A 21,166-nucleotide genomic window follows, 5' to 3' on the forward strand; every position below is an offset into this window, starting at 1 on the left:
GGAGAGAGAGAGCACGCACGAGCAGGAGGGGCAGAGGGAGAGGGAGAGAGAATCTCAAGACGACTCCACACCGAGTGCAGAGCCTGATGCAGGGCTTGATTCCATGACCGTGAGATCACGGCATATCTGCTAAATCTGACGATATAGCTCAGCTTATCAGCCTACTCTTTAATCCTGTCACTTGTTCCGTCTTCCATCTTTACGGAAGTGCCGGTCTTTACTTGCTCTGTCCCAGGTGGAATCTCTCGAGTGTAGATGGAAATTTCACTCTTTTGCAGATACTTGACAGGGAGTGTGCGTGTGTCCGTTTGCAAATTGCATACATTATCACTTCAAAACAACTTATTACAGGCTTGTTTTGCCTGGAAACATTTCCTTCTTGATTTAATTTTATTTTTTAATGTAAAAATGTTTTTGTTAGGATTATATGGTTTTTCTAGGCAATGGTTGTGTTGGAGTTGCTGGTCGGCCCCCAGTATCTGTTCTCTCTATTTGCAATGTAATAGCACTCCTGTCTGAACTAAGGACTACGTTTCTCAGCCTCTCTTGGAGCTAGCTGTGGCCTGTGGGATGCAAGTGGGAGTGACATGTGCGTGGTTTACAGATCATGCTCTTAAAAGGAAACTGTGCCTTAACCAGGAAGTAGATGCAATGGTCAGCTATCTTGAACTCTGGGTACTGGAGCACAACAGGGATCGTGAAGAAACAGAGCCGAAGGAGCCTGGGTCCCTGACACCTTGAAGCTGTTATATGAGCTACTCGTGTCCGTACTGTTACTTAGGGAGAAATAAAATTCTACCTCTGCGAGCCACTAGTATTTTGGATTGCCGTCAGATCAGCCAAACCTGTATCCTAATACAATCATTAGATTTACTAATATCATTTACTAACTTATTTGTTCCCTATTGTTTTTTCGGTACTCTTCCCTTTTGGTTTATATTTTTTCTTGCAGAGAACATCCCTTAGGAGTTTTTTCACCAAGAGTTTGGGGGATGAAAAATTTGGGGGGTTTGTAAGTTGCAGTTGTTTTCATTTTCACGCTTTAATGGGACAGTTTAGCTAGGTATATTAGTCTAAGTTAGTAATTAATTTTTCTCAGTTCCCTGAAGGTATTATTCCATTCTTTTCTTGCCTCTTTTGTGGTTGAGAGTTCTCCTGTTGGCTTATAGATATGATTTCTTTTTGGATAACCTCGTTTCCCTTGTAGAACTGCTTTTAAGATTTTCTCTTCATCTTTGATATTCTGAATTACAGTGCATCTAGGTGAAATTTTTATTTTTATTTATTTAGCATGGCCTTTGTTGGTCTTTATTTTGAGAGGGGGGGAAACTCTCTCTGTGTCTAGTCAAGAGTTTTCCCTATATCTTGAGCTATTATATCAATAGGTATCATTTTGTTATACCCTTTTGTTCTTGATTCATATCTGCTTAGTTATATGTTGTGGGGTGTTTTTGTTTTTGTTTTTCTTGGTTCTTCCTTTCTTCATCTCTTTGAGGAGTTTAAGTCTGTTTATTTAAAAGCATTTCTTAGGGGCGCCTGGGTGGCTCAGTTGTTAAGCATCAGCCTTCGGCTCAGGGAGTGATCCCAGGGTCCTGGGATCGAGTCCCACCTCGGGCTCTTCCGCTGGGAGCCTGCTTCTCCCTCTCCCACTCCCCCTGCTTGTGTTCCCTCTCTCGCTGGCTGTCTCTCTGTCTGTCAAATCAATAAATAAAATCTTAAAAAAAAATAATAAAAGCATTTCTTAAAGGGCTCCACCATTTGAATTTTTTTTAAGTTTTTTTTTTAAGATTTTATTTATTTATTTGACAGAGAGAGAGACAGCCAGCAAGAGAGGGAATAGAAGCAGGGGGAATGGGAGAGGAAGAAGCAGGCTCCCGGCATAGGAGCCCGATGCAGGGCTCCATCCCAGGACCCCGGGATCACGCTCTGAGCTGAAGGCAGACACCCAATGACTGAGCCACCCAGGTGCCCCTTAAATTCTATTTATTTAAGTAATCTTTACATCTAATATGAGGTTTGAACCCACAAGCCTAAGATCGAGTCACATGCTTCCCCGACGGAGCTAGCCAGGCGATCTCCACTCCTCCATTTGAATTTTTTTTTTTAAGATTTTATTTATTTGACAGAGAGACAGCCAGTGAGAGAGGGAACACAGGAAGGGGAGTGGGAGAGGAAGAAGAAGGCTTCCAGCGGAGGAGCCTGATGTGGGACTCGATCCCAGGACCCTGGGATCAGGCCCTGAGCTGAAGGCAGACGCTTAACGACTGAGCCACCCAGGCGCCCCCCACCATTTGAATTTTGACAGTAGTGAAGTATCTTCTGAACGTTGAGTCTGTTGCCTGTTGTGCCGAACGGACTCTGAGATGCTCCACCCCCACCCCATGATGCTTTCTGGCAATCATGCTTTTATGTAACTCCCTCTCTTTGGGTGTAGCCAGTACGTGTGACTTGCTTCTGGTCAGTGGAATATGGCAAAAGCGATGGGGTGTTGCTCCTGTAATGATGTTACTGTATAAGACTCTGTCTTGCTAGCGGCCTCGCTGTAGAGATTCTGCCTGCTGGACTGATGAAACACGTGGTTGTGTTGGGAAAGGAATAGTAGGCAAGAACTGTGGCAAGGAATCATAGGAAGCCTATAGGAACTGTGGATGGCCTCTCAAAACTGAAGGCAGCCTCCAGACAACAGCCAGCAAGAAGCCAGGGCCCTTAGTCCTACAACTGCCACGAAAGGAATACTTCCAACAACCTGAGTGAATTCAGAAGTGGATTCTTCCCCAGTCGAGCCTCCAGATGAGAACACAGCCTAATTGACGCTTTGCAGCCATGTGAGGGGAAATAGTTAAGCTCTGCCTAGACTTCTCACATACACTGTGAGATGATAAATGTGTGTTGTTTCATCCCATTAGGTTTGTAACCATTTGTTAGAAGACTAGAGGACTGATTCTACACGGCCCTGTATTTGATCTGTAGCTTATGAAGTTCTGTCTCCAGTGTGAGTGAGGCTCCCGTTGAACACTGAAGGGGGTAGCCCACCAAAATGTGAACAGTTGTTATACGTGGGTGGGAGAATATGGGTTACTTTTATTCTCTTCTATTCATTTTAGTATTTACCAGGTTTTAAAATATGATATCTATATAAAATAGCCAAAACTGTTTAAGTGTTTTATTAAAGACTAATGACATACTCCTAGACAATAGCATAAATCTTATGTTCAGTTTGACCATTTTTTACAAAGTTGAACACATTTTTTGTAATCACAATCCAGGACAAGAATTAGAACGTTGGTAGCATCCCAGAAGACTCCTCCCTTGTCCCCTCAGTCAGTAACTCCAAAAAGATAATTAGTCTGAGTTTTATTACCATTACCTTTTATAAGTGGTATTCAGTATATTCATTTGTGTCAGACTTCTCTCTCTCTCTCTTTCTTTTTTTTTTTTAAGATTTTTTAATTTATTTATTCAACAGAGAGAGAGACAGCCAGCGAGAGAGGGAACACAAGCAGGGGGAGTGGGAGAGGAAGAAGCAGGCTCATAGTGGAGGAGCCTGATGTGGGGCTCGGTCCCATAACACCGGGATCACGCCCTGAGCCGAAGGCAGACGCTTAACCGCTGTGCCACCCAGGTGCCCCTTCTCTCTCTCTTTCAAGTAGGCTCCATGCTCAATGTGGGACTTGAACTCAGGACACTGAAATTTAGAGTTGTATGCTCTGCTTACTGAGCCAGCCATGCACCCCATGTGTCTGACTTCTCTAGTTCAACATTACGTTTGTGAAGTTTATAATGTTGTCTTGTGTAACAATAGTTTGATCATTCTTAACATTGGTTAGTATTCCATTGCAGGAATATCCCGCAATTTAGCTATGTATTCTACTGTCGATGGAAGTTTGGGACTTCAAATAAAGCAAGAAAAATAAATTTAAAATATAACAATTGGAAATAAAGAACTGTCACTATTCACAGACATGATGGTATGGATAGAAAATCTGCACAAAATTAACAAATAAATGACTAGGATTAATAAGTGTATTTAACAAAGTCCCTGGCTAAAATGTCCACAGTAATTACAGTAGCCTTATAGAAAATCTTGAAATCTAGTGTGAGTTCTGAAACTTTGTTCTTTTTCAAAATTGTTTTTGTTATTCTAGTTCCTTTGCCTTTTCATGTGAATTTAAGAATGAGCTTGTTGGTTTTTACCAAAAAGTCCGTAAGGATTTTGTTTGGAACTAGATTGAATCTATACGTGAATTTGGTGATAATGGGCAGCTTAACAAAATTGAGTCCTCCAATCCATGAACATGGTATATTTTTCCATTTATTTAGGTGATTTAAAATTTCTTTCATTAGTGTTTTCTAGTATTCAGTGTACAGATATACCCAAGTATTTAAATTTTTTCCAGGGCTGTTTCTTTTTTCCTTTTTATTTTTATTTATTTATTTATTTATTAAAGATTTTATTTATTTATTTGACAGAGACAGCCAGCAAGAGAGGGAACACAAGCAGGGGGAGTGGGAGAGGAAGAAGCAGGCTCCCAGCAGTGGAGCCTGATGTGGGGCTCGATCCCACAACGCCGGGATCACGCCCTGAGCCGAAGGCAGATGCTTATCCACTGTGCCACCCAGACGCCCCTCTTTTTTCCTTTTTAAAGATTTGTTCGCTTATTTGAGAGGGAGGGGGAGAGGCCGAGGGAGAAGGAGAGAGAATCTTTTTTTTTTTTTATATTTTATTTATTTATTTGACAGAGAGAGACAGCCAGCGAGAGAGAGAACACAAGCATGGGGAGTGGGAGAGGAAGAAGCAGGCTCATAGCAGAGGAGCCTGATGTGGGGCTCGATCCCAGAGCACCAGGATCACACCCTGAGCCGAAGGCAGACGCTTAACGACTGCACCACCCAGGCGCCCCAGGAGAGAGAATCTTAAGCAGACTCTGCACTGAGCACGGAGCCTGACATGGGGCTCAATCTCATGACCCTGAGATCATTACCTGAGCCAAAACCAAGAGTCAGATGCTCAACCAACTTTGTCGCCTAGGCACCCTTCCAATGCTATTTCTTAATTCCAGTTTCTAATCATTCATTATGAGTATGTAAGAATACACTTTTTAAATATACTGACATGTAATCTTGCTAAATGTATTAGTTCTATGGGATTTTTTTTTTTTTTACTTAGACAATTATGTGTGAATAGAAGCAGATTTTTTTTCCTTTCCAAGCTATACGTCTTGTTTTCTTGTCTTATCGCACTGGCTATTGAATAAGAATAGTGAGAGGAGACATTCTTGTTCCTGACCTCAGGAGAAAACACTCAGTCTTTCATAATTAAGTATGATGTGTGAATAACCCAACACCAAATCCTAAACCAAAGGTCTGGTTTCTGGGGCCTCAGTAAGCAGAACTCAGTGGAAGTAAAGTGCCACTGGTGTTTGAGGGAGTACAATCCACGGAAAGCTGGAATGAGAGAAAAGGAAGGGAGAGAGACCCAGTATGAAGGTACATTACTGTGCCGGCCACTTCTTGATGTTAATCACAACGGATTGTTTGATCTGTGGCACCGTCTTGCACATACATGCCTGCGCATTGAGTGAGTCCTATGGCAGTTCAAGCACCAGCAGCCACAGGGAAGACCATGAGGTCAAGAGGTATAAATGCTGGCAGGTGGTGCCTGTGTGGAGGTGATTTTTTAAAAGTATTTTATTTATGTATTTGTTTATTTATTTAGAGTGAGAGTGTTAAGTCGGGGCAGGGGGAGAGGAGCAGCAGAGGAAGAGAGAGAATCTTAAGCAGGCTCCACGCTCAGCACAGAGGCCAATACAGGGCTCAATCTCACAGCCCTGAGATCATGCCCTGAGCCAAAATCAAGAGTTCGACACTTAATGGGCTGAGCCACCCAGGTGCCCCATTTCTGAAAATGTTTTTATTCTACCCTCACTATTTTAATTGATAGTTTATCTGGGTATAGAACTTCAAGTTCGAAATATATTTTTCTCAGAATTTTAAAGGCGTTAGCTCCATTTTGGTCTAATTTCAGTGGTGCTGTAAGACATGGGATGCCATTCTGATTCCTGGCTTTTGTATAAAACCTAACTTTTCGCTCTCTGAGAGCCTGTATGATTTTTCATTTGTTCTTAGTGATCTGAAATTTCAAAATGACGTGCCTCAGCGTGCAAAGGTTTTCATCCATTTTGTTGGATACTTAGTGGGCATTTTCAATCGGGAAACTCATGTCACTTACTTCAGAGAAATTTACTTTAATAACTTATTTGATGATTACCACCCCCTTTTATTTCTCCTGTTCTTTCTGGGACTCCTCTTATTTGGATGTGATATCTCCCAGGCTGATTCTCTAATTTTCATGTCTTTTCTCTCCTTTGTCCTCTTCCTCTGCTTTTTGAGTTATTGCCTCATCTGCAAACGTTTCTCCCAATCCTTTCACTAAGCTTTTAATTTGTTCTTCCCAAGAGATATTTTTTGTTCTTAAAACATTCCTTTTTAATAACGTTCTGTACTTGTTCAATGTATCTATATGTCTTATGTCTTTGATGATACTAGTGATTTTTTTTACATTTTTCTTCTCCTTATCATCATCATCTGTGTTTCCTCCAAAGTTGCTTTTTTTTTTTTTTTTAAGATTTTATTTATTTATTTATTTGACAGAGAGAGAGACAGCCAGCGAGAGAGGGAACACAAGCAGGGGGAGTGGGAGAGGAAGAAGCAGGCTCATAGCGGAAGAGCCTGATGTGGGGCTCCATCCCAGAACGCTGGGATCACGCCCTGAGCCGAAGGCAGACGCTCAACCGCTGTGCCACCCAGGCGCCCCCCAAAGTTGCTTTTTATCTCTTTGCTGTCGTTTGGTTCTGGGTGAGAAGCTCCCCCCATGTGCGTGGTGCTCCTTGGCTTCTGCACCCAGAGGCTGCTCGGAAACCCAGAGCTCAGATTTGGCTGCCCACCCAGCACTCCACTGGAGGGTGATCTGGCGAGGCTGTTTCTTGGGAAACTTCTGATGTCCCTGTCTTTAGGTCTTTCCTCCTGGGCTTCTCAGGTATGCATAGAATTATCTTTCAGTCTGCTGCCTGGAGGTTCATACGAAGCCTGGTTGCCAGCTGGGAGTTTCACTACTCAGTGTGAAGACTTTCATTCATTCCCCCATTTTTGGTGAGATGACCCTGGCCCCAGCTGGGTCCACTTTTCTCCAGTACAGAGTCCCTCGGTTTTACCCACTCTGGGGAATAAATCGTCTGTCTTCTGTTGGGGTTGTTGGGATATGGTAGAGGCAGTCACCTTGGGGGATGGGCTCTTGGTTACTAACCGCTCTGTAAACTGCCTTTCAACAAATCCTCTGTGGTTCAATCTGCTCTTTCACCTTCGCTGCCAGAAGTACTGGTGCTCAATTCCCGAGCCTTTGAGGGGTTCTAGACTTTCCTCACTGCTGGCTTAGGACTCGATTTTCCACATCCATTAAGTTCGTTCCTATTCATTGATCTGTTTTCCAATTGCAAAAGTATCCCATTCTCTTTGCCATTGTAGCATTTTAAGAACCCCTTGTCTGCCATTTTTAAGGAGTTTCTGGAGAGAGCAGGGATAAATGCTTGTGTTTGATCGGCTTTCTCGAACCGGAAATCCTGGCCCTTTTCTCATTATATTTAATTCTTTTTGATATTTCCCAGAACTTCTAAGTCACTTTAGTCACAGCTGTTTTGTGGTCTCTCCCTCCTGGATCTATCCTGCGAGGTTGTGGCCGAGTGGGGGCGGGGAGGGCGTCCAAGCTTACTGTAGGTTTTATCATTGACTTTCTCTCATTACTGCTGTTGTTTTGTCATTTTTTCGTTGTGAGCTCATCTGCAGGGACCTTTGTGGGTTGAGCTTCCAGGTGAGGTCAAGGCCCTCTGGTGACTGTCCACATTTGTTTCTGCCTCGTGCACAGGGCATCTCCAGCCGGGACCCTGTCGGTGTTCAGTTCTTGCTTTCAGAGTCTCCAGAACCCACTGGGAAGGAGCGTGGTGTAAATTTAAATCCCAAGCCCCGTGAGGCTAAGTCTCTGGTTACAAATTCCCAGAGCAGCCTGTGTCCCACCCTAACCCCAGGCTGCGGCAGGGAGCTTCTTGGCCATCCGTCTGAGCAGAGAGTGGGGTTTTGGTGTTTGTTTTTAATCCTCCTTAACCTCTTCACTGAGAATATAGCCCTGGGGCATCTGGCTTGGAGGTGGGTCTCATTTACGACTCCCTGCTTTGTGGAGCCCCAAACCTTGTTTCTTGTCCCCAGGAGGGCTGTAAAATCCAATCCCCAGGCTGCTGAGACCCACGGGCCTGCCCACCCGGCCAGTGACACAGCAGCCAGCACGAGCCCTCCTGATTCCTGCTCTGGTTTTCAGCTCCTTCTTTGTTTTTATCCCTGGGGAGTTCCCTTCCTTTCTTGGAGGCTCAGCCATGCATTTAGAAGGATGTTTGTTATATTTTAGCCACAATATCCAAGTCGTATTTTGTGGCAGGAGGGTTTTCTGCTGGGGAGCTCACAATTCTACTAGAAACAGACTCCTATGTTTTTTGTTTGTTTCCAATCTCTTTTGCATCCCTGAGTACCCCACAGCGGAGCATCAGTAGAAGCCCGTGAATGCCCGGAAAATGAAATGCAATTGCGGTGTTTTCACCTAATTGGTGATTTTGCCAAAGGCCCCAGCAAAACCGAGTCGGGGTTCCTGCGGCAGTCCTGCTGTTCAGAGCAAGAGACTCAGAGAACATTCAAGACCTCTCCTGGGCTGGACTCAACCTACTGTGGGAACCGTCTGATGTCCAACCAGCCTGCCGCGGCATCCTGCCCTCCAGCCACACATCTGCTCCCGAGCTCCTTCTCACCCTTCTCGGACCTTGCCGATTCCAGCTCTCACCAGCTTTGCTGTGTCCGCTTGCTTGTGGACCGGCCTCCCAGACCAGACATGCCCTCCCTGGGCCACAGGCCCTGTTGTTTTCTGTCTGTGTCTCCAGCATCTTTGAGGTAACAGTGCAAATATGCGAGGCGTTTGGTAAATGTGTGTCTGATGTGTGAACGAGTCAGCTAGCGCTCCCCCACAACCAGCTCCAAAGCCGACTTTGGACTTCACAAAATTAACGCAGCCGTTACAGCCCCATGACTAGACCCAACCTTAGCCACCCTCCTTCCTGGCAGCCGCCAGCCCTGTCCTGTAGGGGCGGAACTATCCTCTGGCATTTTAATAGGGAGGTGGTGGGTCATGTGGGATAAAGTGGACTCTAATTAGCCCTCCCAAGAACAGCGCTGCTCTGTCTGGGGGAGGAGGGGAAGAGGGACCTGGTCACTGACTCGGCCTCCAACTCTCCCCTCCCCCTCTCCTGGGGGACTGGGGTTCCAGTGCTCCGAGTTTGGGAAGAGAGATCTCTTTCCACAAGGAAAACTGGGGGTCCCTTGGTAGATGGATGAAATGATTGCAGCCCCTGGCTCACAGCGTGTTCGAAGCACTTTCCCTCGGAGATCTCTCTCTGATCAAGGGACTTGCCCAAAGTCACACAAGGCTGGAGCTCGGCTGCACTATTCCATAGGGCAGCTACTAGCCACCTAGCCCCGCTGAGCAAGCCCTTGAAATGGGGCTAGTCTGAATTTAGATGGGCCTGAAGTGTAAAACCATGCCAGATTTCGAAGACTTCAAAGTATGAAAAAAAAAAAATCCCAAGAATAATTGTAATATTTGTGACACGTCAAAATCATAATATTTGGGATTTCTTAGGTTAAATACAAATATTATTAGAATGAATCCCACCAGTTTCTTTTTACTTTGTGTTAATGAAGCTGCCCGAAATTTTAAATTACCTCTGTGGTTTGCATTTGCGACTTGAGTCCAATTCCTCTCGGCTGTTAGCAGTGCAGGAGCGGGGCCTTGTCGGCTGTATCCTGCACAGAGCAGGAGGCCGAGAATTCTATGCTGAATGAATGAAGAAAGGAAGCATTGGTTGTTCAACACCACTTGGCATTGGCTTATAAATGAAAGAGTCCACTTTGGCTGTGAGGACGAGCCGTTCTCCATCTATTTTCTGCCTTCGTGTCTGTACCCTGTTCATGAGCTGCGTGGCCATGGGAGCAAGCAGATTTCAAGAACAGACCCTCCCTTGGGGGGCCTGGGGGGCGCAGTTGTTAAGCGTCTGTATTCGGCTCAGGGCGTGATCCCAGCGATCTGGGATCGAGCCCCACATCAGGCTCTTCTGCTGGGAGCCTGCTTCTTCCTCTCCCTCTCCCCCTGCTTGTGTTCCCTCTCTCGCTGGCTATCTCTATCTCTGTCGAATAAATAAATAAATCTTAAAAAAAAAAAAAAAAAGAACAGACCCTCTCCTAATTTGGGGTCCCTTGAAAGCAGAGCCTGAGTTCAGTGACCCCAGGAGGCAGGAAAGCAGGGCCAGGCCTGGAGGAGGAACAATGTGGGTGTCCTCCCCTCCCTGTAGGCAAAGGAGAGACATTCAACCAGGAACTCTGGAAGCATACAGAATGCCTCCCAGAATGGTCATCCAGGGGACGGGAGGTGGGAACATCTGTCTCCTGGCCACTGTCCTCTATTGCAGAATGTTGCTAGAGGGACCTTTACTCTCCCACACTTCTTTTTTTTTTTTAAAGAAAAAAAATTTTTAAGATTTTATTTATTTATTTGAGAGACAGAGAGAGAGCATGAGCTGAGAGAGAGGGGGAGAAGCAGACTCCCCACTGAGACCATGACCCGAGCCGAAGGCAGACGCTTCACTGACTGAGCCAGCCAGGTGTCCCTCTCCCACACTCGTCAGCTGTGCTGGTGGCTGCAGGAGGCCTTGGGAAAAGACGTCAGGCAGGAAAGCACCTGCGTCAGGTGCACCCCCGTCAGCATGAGTCAGGACCGTCCACGTCATTGCGCCAGAGAGAATTCATAGTTGCTACCACGATGGACAAGGATCAGCAGCTGAACGTTAAGGGCGATGCGTAGAGCGGGATACGGCTGATGGGCAGTTTCTGGAAAGCTAGCTGACACCTTGTTATTGGTTCATCATGCACTCATGCATTCATCCCGTTGTCAGCCAAGACTTCTTGCACACCACCTCGAGGTAAGGTCTGGGCTCCCCCAGAAAGGATGACAGGAGGAAAGAGAGGGGTAAAGATGTCCTTACAGCAACCATGTGGAACCTTTTCTAATTCACAAATGAGGTAAATCCCCTGCCAACTTCAGTCCCTTCATCCTCATTGGTAACAGGGTGCTGATGCTGAATTGTTGGGGGACAGCACCCGAAGCCTCTGAAGAGGGCTCAGCCTCTTCTTGGTTCAAGCAGGACTTAGAAATTCACTCCCCCACGGTTAAGCATCCGACCCACGATTTCGGCTCAGGTCGTGATCGCAGGGTCATGAGATCAAGCCCTGTGTTGGGCTCCCAAGCTCAGTGGGGAGTCTGCTTGAGAATCTCTCTCTCTCTCTCCACCCCTGCTCCACCCCACCCCCTGCTCACTTGCACTGTCCCTCTCTCTCAAATAAATAAATAAAATCTTAAAAAAAAAAAAAAAAGAAATGAACTCCCCCACCCACCTGCCTTCCTGCTTTCGCTCAGCCGGCAGCCCCTGAGTGCCTGCTAGGTGCCAGGCTCCGCACCAGTCTGGGGGTGTGGTGGTGAGCGAGAGGGAGCCCCTGTGCTCAGGAGCTCACAGTCTGAAGGGAGCGAGGGTGCCACCCCAGTAGACAGTCCAGAGGTAGGCTCTAAGCTCTGAGGAGGGGAGGGACGGGCTGCTTCCTGCAGGGTCTTGGAAAGCTTTCTGGAGGAAATACAACCAAGCATTCACCCCAAGGCCTCTGGGCCCCAGATGTGAGCTTCTGGCACAGACCGGTCCTGGCTGAACCCCATAACTGGCTGCTTGGCAAAGGACATTGGCAAACCCAGGCTGACTCTAGGTCATTTGCATATCATTTGCATCAATCTGCATATGTGGTGGCACAGCCTGGTCTCTTATGCATTTAAATTGCAAGTTATTTGTCTCTCTTTGAAAGCTCTCATTTTTTTTTTCCCCCGAGGGGGGCTGGCTCCATTTCCCCTACTTGCCCTTATAAAGACTGTTGAGTTTGCCCAGCACAATGGAAGGCTGTAGATTTTGGGTGGAATATATGCTTTTTATTCTGGCCTTCTGATACTTTGTCATTTTTAAGGGCCCCATGACAGCCTGGTGCGGAAAAGAGTGTCAGGCATGTGCACCCGGTGTTACATATGGGGAAGCCGAGGCAGAGAGAGTTTTTGTTTGTTTGGTTGGTTTGGTTTGGTTTGTTTCTTTGTTTAAGGGAGGTGCCCAACCTCACTTGGCCTGCTGGAGGTAAGTCCAGGACTAGGGATCTGATCCCGTGCTGAGAGCGAGCTCAGAGGTCATCTCTCAGTGGAAGGCAGTTCAGAGAGGGGCAGGGCTTGCCCAAGCCACACAACTGATCCGGAATGCAGCCTTGGCTCCCACGGCTCTGCCTGAAGACAAGGGGCCCCTCTGCCAGACCCTCGTTTGGACCGCTGTCTCAGTGGCCTGTGCTACTTCGGAGGACGCCTTCCCCTTAAATACCCAGTAGACTGATTTCTACCTACTTGGGTTACTGTGTAATCCTGGTGAGCGAGTGTCACCCAGCCCGGCACATCCCATTCAATCAGGACCTGACTTAGCCCAGACATGAGCTAGCAGGAGTCCTCACTGGTGCCCTAAATGGGCACTTTCTATGGTGCAGAAGGTGTGGTTCATTCCATCCCAGAGAGTGCACGTCCCCCCATGCGCATTTGACATGACTGTGAGGACCAAACGTGTGGACATCGGCTTGTATTTTAAAACCTATCAACAGAATAGGGTGGGAACCCTCCTCAAGGCCAATATTGGGTCTAGCTGACGGTCACGTCACTTGGGGATCTTTACTTATAAGAAGAGAATCATGTAATTCACTGTTAATAACAGCTCCCATCTACTGAGTACTTTATCGTGTGCAGGTACGGTGTGGGGCGTTTCCTCAGGCTATTTCCATGCCTTATCCTGCAAGACGGAGACTGTTATTCTTGTTACCCAAGTGAGGCCATCGAAGCTCAGTGAGATAAAAGATTTTGTTCAACAAAGTATCAGGGTTGAGGCTCAGCATCGGGGGGTAGCTGGCTCCAGACCATAGCAAAAGGGGCTGTGCTTTCCACCAAACCATATCACTTCCAATGTCAAGTCTAAAACTAGACCTAACATGAGCGCTGACTTGTAAGTCTAAGCCAGCATAGTGTAATGACTTACAAAGCACAGACTTGCTGAGAGTGGATGAGTATTTTATATCAGATTAACCTTCTGCTGGTAACAATGATAAAATCTGGATAAATAGATAAGACAGAGTTGTTTGGAAATACTGGAGAGTGACCAAAATCAGGCAGAAACTGGGGGAGATATGACCCTTGAAACACGGAAACCATACTGATGAGGGCCACCTTTATCTGGCTTTTCCTCGAAGGCATTCTCCAGTTTATGTAGTGCATAGGGGGATAGAAGACAAGCAGAAATCAGAAACCTTACCAGCTGGAGAGTAGGAAATTGGAGTTTGGAGGCTCTAGAGAAGCTGGAAATTGAGAGAGAAAAATCCCAGAAAAGAGAGCCACAGAGGGAGAAAACTCCCCTAAATTCTTGGCTGACTCTGGCATGGGTCCTGACTCCAAGGAGAAAACACAGCTGGAAGACTGAAAATGCTGAGCAGAGATTTCTGCAGCTGCTTGGCACGGAGGAAACAGATTTTCTAGTTCAAATTTCATCAAGTTAGCGTGGTTTGTTGGACACATCAGGGTTTTCAGTGAGATCCTGGGAGACAATGACTTAGAAGTAAACCTGTCCTAATGAAGTCTGACACCAAACCTCCACAAGACCAAGGCGAAGGGCCAAAACTTTAATAGAACAAGATGCAAAAGTCTTCAGAGGAAGATAACACAATCCAGAATCTCTACATTGTCTCACACAATGTCCAGCATAAAATTAAAAATTACTAGATATGGGATGAGACAGGAAAATGTGACACATAGACAAAAAAAAAATTTTTAAGTCAGTAGATATAGATCAAAGACAACCCAGATGTTGGAATGAGTGAGCAAAATGTAATTTAAAATTTTTTTAATTTAAAGATTTATTGATTTACTTATTTAAGAGAGACAGAGAGAGCACACAAGCAGGAGGGGCGGGGAGAGGGAAAGAGAATCCCAAGCAGACTCTGTGCTGAGTGGAACGTGACATGGGGCTCGATCTCACAACCCTGAGATCACGGCCTGAGCTGAAACCAAGAGAAGACAGACACTCAACCAACTGCACCACCCCGGTGCCCCCGTAAGCAAACTTTTAAATCATTATAATACATTTGTTAAAGAGTCTATGGGGAAAAGGCAATTATAACGGATGAAGTCATGAGAAATTTTAGGAGTACATTCGTTTCCTGCCAGAACAAAGTACCTTGAACAGGGTGGCTTACAACAGAAATTTATTCTCTCACAGATCCAGAGGCTAGAGGTCTGAAATCCAGGTGTTGAGGGGGACAGCCCCTTCTTGAGAGCCCTGAGGAACAGTCTGTTCCATGCCTGTCTCCTAGCTTCTGCCGATGGCTGGCAATCCTTGAAGTTCCTTGGCTTGTATGTGCATCACTCCAATCTCTCCCTCCCTCTTCACATGGTATTTTCTCTGTCTCTCTCCTCTCCTCTCCTTTTCTTTCTTTTTCTTTCTTTCTTTCTTTCTTTCTTTCTTTCTTTCTTTCTTTCTTTCTTTCTTTCTTTCTCCTTCCTTCCTTCCTTCCTTTTTTTTTTTTAAGATTTTATTTATTTATTTGACACAGAGAGAGAACACAAGTGGGGGAAGAGGGGCAGAGGAAGAGGGAGAAGCAGACTCCCACTGAGCAGGGAGCCCAACATGGGGCTCAATCCCAGGACCCCAAGATCACAACCTGACCCAAAGCCAGAAGCTCAGCTGACTGAGCCACCCAGGTACCTTTCTCTCCTTTTCTTACAGGGTCACTAGTCATATTGGATTGAGGACCCACCTTACTCCAGTGTGACCTCATCTTAACTAATTACATCTGTAATGACCCTATTTCCAAATAAAGTCATATGATGAGGTCCTGGGGGTTAGGACTTTAGCATATCTTGTTGGGGGAGGGCATATTTCAACCCATAACAAAGAAGATAAGGAAACTTTTTAAAAAAAAGATCATATCAAATTCTAAACTGTAAAATCAATATCTCAAAAGTCAAACATTCATTGGATGGGATTAAAAGCCATATAAACATCTACTGGATGGGATTAGACCCAATAAAAAAGGACGAGTAAATGTATTTTTTTATAAAAAGATGTATTTATAAAACAAGACAAAACATGTGTCTATTTTGAGAGAGAGAGAAAGAGAGCACTGGGCAGGGGGAAGAGGGAGAGAGTGAGAGAGAATCTTGAGCAGACTCCATGCTGAGCACAGAGCCCAACTGGGGGCTCAATATCATGATTGAGCTGAAACTAAGCATCAGACGCTTAACCAACAGAGCCACCCAGGTGCCCCAAGGACCAGTAAATATAAGGACAGGTCAATAAGAGTGTCTGGGTGGCTCAGTCAGTTAAGCAGCTGCCTTCGGCTCAGATCATGATCTCAAGGGTCCTGGGATGGAGCCCCAAGTCCAGCTCCCTGCTCAGCGAGGAATCTGCTTCTCCCTGTCCCTCTGCTCCTCCCCCTGCTTGTGCATGCTCTCTCTCAAATAAATAAATCAAATCATTAAAGACAGGTCAATAGAAATTAGCCACACCGAAGCACAAAGAGACAAATGACCCACAAAAATGAGCAGAGCCTCGGTAACCTGTGAGATTGGATTAAGCAGCCTTATGTAATTGGAGTCCTAGGGGTGGAAAGAGTGATAATAGGGCAGAAAAAAAGTATGTGATGAAAAAATATTGGCTGGGAATATTCCATGTTTGAAAAAACAGTCAAGGAAGTTCAGTGAGCCCTAATCGCGATAACTGCAAAGAAGACCGTACTTAGGCACATCATGGTCAGACTGCTGAAAACCGACAATCAAGAGAGAATCCGGGAAGCAGCTGAAAAAAATAAAAAGAAAAGAAACAAACAAACCAAAAAACCGAGACAATTATGCACAGAAGAACAATGATGCGAGAGACAACAGACTTCTCATAAAAACAATGTAAGTCAGAAGACAATGGAGCGACACCTTAAAAATGAAGGGGAAATTTTTTGTTAATTTAGAATGCTATCAGTGAGGGGCGCCTGGGTAGCGCAGTCGTTAAGCGTCTGCCTTCGGCTCAGGGCGTGATCCCGGCGTTCCGGGATCGAGTCCCACATCAGGCTCCTCGGCTCGAAGCCTGCTTCTTCCTCTCCCTCTCCCCTGCTGTGTTCCCTCTCTGGCTGGCTGTCTCTCTGTCACATAAATAAATAAAATCTTTAAAAAAAAAAAAAAAAGAATGCTATCAGTGAAATGTCTTTCCACATGAAAAAAAATTTAAATTCTTGAATAAAAGCAGAGACTTTGTTGCCAGGAGACCCGTATGATAAGAAATGCCAGGGCCGCCTGGGTGGTTCAGTTGGTTAAGTGTCGACTCTTAATCTCAGCGCAGGTCTTGATCTTGGGGTTGTGAGTTCAAGCCCCATGTTGAAAAAAAGAAATGCCAAAGAAAGGCTTTAGGTTTTGCTTTTTTGTAAGTTATTTATTTATTTATTCATTTATTTTTTTAGAGAGGGAGAGAAAGAGAGAAAGGGGGGCAGGGGCAGAGAGAGAGAGGGAGAGAGAATCTTTTTTTTTTTTTTTTTAAGGATTGTATTTATTCATTTGACAGAGATAGAGACAGCCAGCGAGAGAGGGAACACAAGCAGGGGGAGTGGGAGACAAAGAAGCAGGCTCATAGCGGAGGAGCCTGATGTGGGGCTCGATCCCAGAACGCCGGGATCACGCCCTGAGCTGAAGGCAGTCGCTTAATGACTGAGCCACCCAGGCGCCCCAGGGAGAGAGAATCTTAAGCAGGTTCCAGGCCCAGCCTGGAGTCCCACCCGAGGCTCAATCCCACCACCCTGAGATCATGACCTGAGCCGAAATCAGGAGTTCGTTGCTTAACCAACTGAGCCACCCAGCTGCCCTGGTTTGAGGTTTAAGGGAAATGATTTACCAGATAGAATTTCAGACTGACAGGGGGAAAAAATAGCACCCGTAATGGTAAAGAGATGAGTGGATACAGAAGACAATTTTTCTTTTCTAAACTTCTTTAAAAATAATGGACTCCTTAAAGCAAAGATATCAGTGCATTCTGGGATTTATAACACATAACAGTAAAATATATGACCACAGTAATACAAAAGACAGGAGAGGCTAAAATAAAATTCTACTTTTGTAAAGTTCTTACGGAATATATGAAGTGGTGTTTTATTACTGGAAGGTAAACGGTGATAATTTAAGAATACATATTGGAACCCCTCCTAGAGCAACCAAAGATATAAAAAGGGATAACTAAAAAGTAAACCGAGAAGACCGAATGGAATATTTATAAATACTCGATTAGCCCAACAGAAGGCAGTAAAAGAGGCATGGAGAAGAGAAGGGGACAAACAGATAATAAACAGCAAGATGATAGACCTAAACCTACCTCCAACAAGAAGTACATTTAATGTAAAAGGACGAGACTCCAACTGAAAGGCAGATACTCTCCGACTTGATTTTGAACATGGTCTTGTCTGGGTTCGGGGTCTGTGACTGGGAGAGTTAAATGAGGTTGTGCGTCAACGCTCTGAGCGCAGTGCCGGGCCCACAGTGGGTGCTTCTTAAGCAAAAACTCTAAACTCTGATTTAACAATCCCATTTTCCGGGAAGCCTGCCCGTGAGCTTCCCGTGGGGGGCCCCGGTCGGCTGTCCACACGGCATCCTGCCCTGCTGAGCGTTCAGCCCCCGGCCTTTGTGGAGAACCAGCTTCCTGCAGACCGACGCGGCCCTTCTCACGGCGGCTGCAGCGGGTTATTTGTCCACTTTTCAGGAGCAGGGAAGGGCCCTCCCCCTTTCCCCACTCTAGAGCAGCAGGGGAGGGGAGGGGAAGGCACAAACAAATGGAACCTCAAAGCCAGGGCTGGAGCTGAGCTCGCCTGAGGCTGGCCGGGGTCGGGAGCTTGTGCTCGTGGGGCTGCCTCATGGTTCTCTGGAAGCGGGGGCCAGGGGCTGCCTACCAATGTCCAGCACTGTAAGCAAGGCCTCTCCCCCCAGGAGCTCCCACTCTCTGGCCTGTAAGGTCAGCCCCTTTCCTACCCTGGCTCCCACTGGTCAACAGGTTGTAGTGCAGAACAGCAAGGTGGTCTCATGGGGCTGGAGGAGGACAAGGTGCCCAGGGTGGGCTATAGGCCTGGGCTACCGCTTGCTAGTTGGTGGTCCGTGTGGACAAGGAAAGGGAGACCAGGGGACCCTGGGCTGTATTTCTTAGGCCTGTCCCCCTGCCCCACACTGGGCCTCTCCGTTGAATTCAGAGCCTTGAGGACCAAAGTGCTGTTTCTAGGGGTGCCTGGGTGGCGCAGTCGTTAGGCGTCTGTCTTCGGCTCAGGGCGTGATCCCGGCGTTGTGGAATCGAGCCCCACATCAGGCTCCTTCGCTGGGAGACTGCTTCTTCCTCTCCCACTCCCCCTGCTTGTGTTCCCTCTCTCGCTGGCTGTCTCTATCTCTGTCGAATAAATAAATAAAATCTTAAAAAAAAAAAAAGTGCTGTTTCTAGCAACTTCCCCACCGTCCAGTCTATTGGTCTCCTTCTCCTCCCAAATCCCCGGTTACTACCCCACTTCCCCATGAGGGTCGCCTCCATCTACCTTGACGCCCAACACCAGACACAGTCGCACCTGTTTTGTGGTCTATGTAAAAGACACCTTGTGTGCGTGATGTTTCGGGCGTTGTTTATGTCGTCGTGTCTAGCTGTGGATCGTCTGTCTGGAAAGCTGGCCCGTTATCTGTCCTATGGATAGTCGACAATTTATTTATACTACATTTTTTTCTACAGCTGCGGGACAGTTGGGCTCATTCCATTTCGAGCTATTACCAATAGTGCCGCTGTGAACATTCCAGGCCACGTCCCTCGGTGGACGCACAGATGCACTTCCGTCGGGTCTGTGCCCACGGGCGGAAGTGCTGGGTCAGAGGGCGGTAGACCCAACCCGCGCTTCCCACCAATGTGCTTTTACCCATTCACATTCCCACCGGCTGCCGGGGATTCCAGTTGCTCCACGTGCCCACCAACACTTGATACTGTCGGTCTCCTTCACTTTAGCCGGGCTGGTGTCGGAAGTGGTAGCCCACTGCGGGCCTGGGTTTCCCCCGATGCGTCATGAGGCTGAGCACCTTTTCATGGCTTTCTTGGCCATTTCGATAGTCTCTTATTGATTTAAAAGGCCACTCTGCTCTGCCCCACAAACTCGAAAGCCACCGTGGTGGGGCCATGTCCGTACTGTAGCTGGTGACAGGGTTTCAAACAAAAGACATACTATGTCCCATAAAATTAATCTGATTTGAATTGATTTTGTATTTGATTGATCAATTTGTCTCGGTTTTATGGTCGTCTAAGAGCTACAAGGAATTTACACCTCGCTTTATGGGGGTACACGTTTAAGTAACACCACGGTAAAAATCATTCAAGGCAACGACGAGGGCCCACGAGATCCCCTTCTCCTCTTAGTAAACAGGAGGACATTTTCAAAACACAAATCCAATCTGGTGATTCCCCTGCGTGATGCATCTCGGAGGACGCCTTCTGTCTGAGGCGAAGGTGAGGCCCCTCAGCCCGGCACTCTGGCCTCCCAGGCTCGCCTCCCACCTGCACCTGCTCCCCTGGTGAGGCCGTGGCCTCTTTCTGAACCATGATCTCTCACACCCCCGGGGTCTGTCTGCGCAGGCCCCCAGATCCTGCTGCCCCCTGCTTGGGGGCTACCCGTGGCCACCCCCTTGGCTTAGCGTTAATTCCTCGCTCAGACCTCAGCTTCATGGTCACTTCTCAGGGAAGCCCTCACGATGGGCCTAGAGCACACCATCCCCGCTGAGCAATACCTTCAGCATAATCTCAGCTGCAATTCTTGATTTATTTGTGGCATTTTATTTTATAATTTTTTTTATTTTTAAAGATTTATTTTATTTATTTGACAGAGAGAGAGACAGCCAGTAAGAGAGGGAACACAAGCAGGGGGAGTGGGAGAGGGAGAAGCAGGCTCCCAGCAGAAGAGCCTGACGTGGGGTTCGATACCAGAATGCCAGGATCACGCCCTGAGCTGAAGGCAGACACTTAACGACTGAGCCACCCAGGCGCCCCTATTTGTGGCATTTTAGACTGCAAGTTCCATGAAGGCAAGGACAGTACTTTCCCCCCCACCTATTTGCTTCCAGTGTCTGTGCCAGTGTTTGGCACAGAAAGAACTCAGTGGATGTTTGTTGAATGACTTAATGACCCGAGCTGTGTGACCCTCTGGCTGTTTTGATGCTGAAAGGCCAGGAACGGCTCAAGGTCACGTGCAGGGAAGGGCCAGAGGCAGGCCTGGGGCCAATCCCATGGAATGTGAAAGAAAGTCCTCTTTGGCCAGCATCCTGGGCCTTCGTGCTTCAAATAAGGAAGTTAAGTACCAAAGAGAGGGTGGGGATTGTCTAGAATTACTTGGTGAGGCAGAGAATGGCTTCGTCTAGGACCTGCTTGCCTAACACTGAACATGCTTTGCACTGCCCTAACTCTCCCGGAGGCAGGAGACCGCGGGGATGGTGGGGGTATGGCTGGGGTCCCCCTCCCGATCAGACAGGACACCGATGACAAAGGCCTTCCTTGTTCTCCTTCAGAGTCTATTCTAGAGTCTCGTAGGGCCGTATTGAATTCCTGTCTCTGGGAAGGTGGAAGAGGACAGGAACATTCTGGAATGAAGACTGGGGACGCCCAGAGTGAGGCAGGAAGAACAATTCAGCGAGGAAAACTCCAGCTGCCAGGCAAATGCCCCTGGTCCCAGCCTGGCCCAGAGAACTGCATGCAGCAACTCCCTTAACCCTTTCGAGGCAGAGGCAGAAGACATTTTTTTTAAATGAAGATTTTATTTATTTATTTGAGAGAGAGTGAGAGAGATCACAGAGGGAGAGGCAGAGGGAGAAGCAGGCTCGCTGCTCAGCTGGGAGCTGATGCAGGGCTCGATCCCAGGACCCTGA

At 46.9% G+C, this 21,166-nt stretch overlaps 1 long non-coding RNA gene across 1 annotated transcript in view; it reads left to right on the top strand.

Annotated features, from left to right (window-relative positions):
- LOC123775708 (uncharacterized) overlaps positions 1-16,437 on the top strand; it is a 35,102-nt gene extending 18,665 nt beyond the window's left edge. Inside the window, exon 2 of the long non-coding RNA XR_015727292.1 lies at positions 1-16,437. This exon is cut by the window's left edge and continues 12,491 nt beyond it. This is a non-coding gene — a long non-coding RNA (uncharacterized LOC123775708).
- The last annotated feature ends 4,729 nt before the right edge of the window (positions 16,438-21,166 follow it).

Source organism: Ursus americanus, chromosome 18, assembly GCF_024610735.1.
Source record: "Ursus americanus isolate L20-20 chromosome 18, mUrsAme1.1.p, whole genome shotgun sequence".
NCBI classification, from domain to species: Eukaryota; Metazoa; Chordata; class Mammalia; order Carnivora; family Ursidae; genus Ursus; species Ursus americanus.